This window comes from Rhinopithecus bieti, unplaced genomic scaffold, assembly GCF_001698545.2.
Source record: "Rhinopithecus bieti isolate Rb0 unplaced genomic scaffold, ASM169854v2 scaffold_69822, whole genome shotgun sequence".
NCBI lineage: Eukaryota > Metazoa > Chordata > Mammalia > Primates > Cercopithecidae > Rhinopithecus > Rhinopithecus bieti.
In genome coordinates this window covers 964,080-966,957 of record NW_016826966.1, presented here as the reverse complement: position 1 = coordinate 966,957, position 2,878 = coordinate 964,080, and the positions used below count along the sequence as shown (strand labels likewise).

General features: G+C 38.1%; 1 long non-coding RNA gene across 1 annotated transcript in view; it reads right to left on the bottom strand.

Annotated features, from left to right (window-relative positions):
- Positions 1 to 2,261: 2,261 nt before the first annotated feature.
- LOC108523177 (uncharacterized) overlaps positions 2,262 to 2,878 on the bottom strand; it is a 34,085-nt gene continuing 33,468 nt past the window's right edge. The window contains exon 3 of the long non-coding RNA XR_001883742.1: positions 2,262 to 2,463. This is a non-coding gene — a long non-coding RNA (uncharacterized LOC108523177). The remainder of the gene's footprint in view (positions 2,464 to 2,878) is intronic.

The window sequence follows — 2,878 nt, the reverse complement described above, 5'->3', positions numbered from 1 at the left end:
GTCACTCAGGATGGAGTGCAGTGATACAATCATGGCTCACTGCAGCCTTGACCTCCCAGGCTCAAGCACTCTTCCCACCTCAGCCTCCCAAGTAGCTGGATCTACAGGTGCTCGCCAGCACACCCACATAATTCTTCTATTTTTTGTAGAGACAGAGTTTGGCTATGTTGCCCAGGCTGATATCAAACTCCTGAGCTCAAGCAATCCTCCCGCCTTAGACTCCCAAAATTCTGGGATTACAGGCCCGAGTCACCACGCCAGGCTCAGAGTTGACCTCATTTTAACTCTTACTTGTACTGCAGACCTCTCTGCATTTCTGTAGTATCCTCCCTCAGATTCCCAGTGCAGGTAGTTCATCTGCAGAATCACCAACAAAATTGGCCACATGGCAGACTATCCAACTCTCCATTTAGTCACCTCCAAAGTCCCTCCTTAGAACATACAGCTCTATTCATGCCAGACAGGAAGAATGACTTAGATATTGAACATCAGCCCTCTGTCACCACACTGTGCCACTGTTTCCCCCAATGTGGCTACCCTCAAGCTGTGCAGGACAGTCATCTGAGGCAAACCCCTTTCAGAGTCCCAAACATTATTCTAGTCAAAAGCCACATCCCTGGCTTTTCCAGACTGCCTATCTGTTTGGAGAGAAAACATGAAAACTCATGTGTCATCTGCCTCTCTTTTGTCCTTTCTCATATTTCTGAAAGTCTCCCAGCTCCACAGCACCATAAAAGAGTATCAAACTTTTCTTTCTCTACTCTGTCCTCATTTCTTAGAATAAATCTGTCCCAAGGCCTACCCCTCATTGATGGGCAGTATAAAATCTGTATATTAAAGAAGAAACACCTTTAGCTGAGACTTCTGGATTTGACTTGATATTCTTTAGATAATCTTTAACATCTTACTGACTGCAAAATTCTACTTGGAATAGTAATTCTCTTTGTGCCTCATTTATAACAGTCCTAATCTCCTGACCACAGTCGTGGAAAGATGGATGTCTCAGTCCCACCAGGAAGAAAATCAGGGGCAGCATGATACAAAAAAGTGATGGCACAACCTCTGTGGTGTGCTGAGAAAATAAATACATAAATTTAACTCAGAATTGGTACATTTCAGGGATTGCAATCCTACCCTGCATTCTAAAATGCCATGAAAAGTATAAAGAATCAGTTATTTAATATAAGAAGAATCAATCTTTGTTAGAAACTTTGTGTCCTAAGACAAACTTATGTTTTCCAACATTCGATAATGTTCCAAACAAATAGGGGTATGGTAACCAAAAAAACTAATTTATTTAAGGGAGTTGGAGAGGGCAGAGAGTGGAATAAAAGTAGAATGATAAAATATGAAACCAAGAGAAAACTGGGTCAAGATTAACAAGTGAAAATGAGTAGAAAAGCAAGAATGGTTTTTTAAGGGGCTTGAGAAAATTGAACATTCTAGGATAGATATATAAAGAAATTGGAAAGACTCTTGGGAACAACAGGAAAACAGCTAGAAATTATTTTCCTATAAAGTAATAATACATTCCACATAGGAAGTTGGATTTAAGAAACTCTATTTTTCGTAGAGAGTCTACATACATTTCTTAAGGGGAATCAATGGTAGTCCAGCAGGGAATTATGTAAATCTATCAAAGAACTGGAACACTTTTATTACTATGTGATTTGAAACAGAGCACATGTGGCTTATCTAACAAACTTAGAGCATATTCTTTAGAGTGTAGTGTCATTGAAATGCAAATGGTATTTGCAATGCAGAAGAGAAAGGTTTGACGTTATTGTTTTGCCCTTTGAGATACAGTGTGTTCCTAGCAGGCTGTTCTTTACCTTGTTTGGAAACCAGTTAGCATAGCTTCTGACTACCTAAATGCTCTGTATCATTTATTTTGGTCTGTCCAAGATTTTAATTTTATTTCTTCTTTCATTTTTCCTGGTTCCTTTTTCTGATAAATATTTACCGGAGTATTCTTGAAGTCTAATGAAAGAGGATATGTTAGCCTTGCGTGTTTTACTAGATATATAACCACATAAAATATTTTGTGCTTATACATTTACTCCAAAATATTCATACAGTACCCAGTCCTTGCCAAGACCTGTTCTAATCTATGATTTATATAATTGGAATAGAATGAATGGCCCCTGACATCATGTGGTGTAAAGTCCACACAGGAGACAGCTATTACTCAAATGTCATGTGACTTGGTGCCAGAAGCACACCGGTGTGAGAGACCTGAGTAAGCACAGTGGCATGGAACATTATTGTCTAGCATTTTAATTCTGCCTGAGCTAACAAGGTGAGAGATACACATCATGGAACAAATGTCATAAATATGTTTCCTTTTAAACAATCCATTTAAAAACTGTGTGTTTTTTCTGTGTATAGTCCTGAGCCACAGCACATGGATTAGAAGCTTTTGTATAGGACTCAATTATCTGGTGGTCCTGGGCATAAACTCATCTAGAAAAGAAGAAAATTACAATAAATGATTCTCTAAGATATGTACATATTGGAAATAACAGTTTGCATAGCAAAATCTTTAAGACTTCAGTGGAAATTAAATATACTACAAATACATTTAAAGACCAGTGTTATTAATAAAAACCACAGTCTACTGCCACCTAGTGGACATTAATTTAGAGACCCCATTACTTTATATTTAGTCACACCTTTGGTCTTGGAATATCTCTACGGTACCTGTGGAAATCAAAGTGATAACTATCGAACAACATTCGCATCAAGTAGGCAGCCCTCACAAGCAAAGTTCTCTCTGGATGTAAATTGTACTATTTCTGCAGACTGTATTCCTAATGGAATGTCTTTCTCTTCTTCATAAATGTTTTCTTTGTTACCCCAAATAGCAAAATGAAAACCA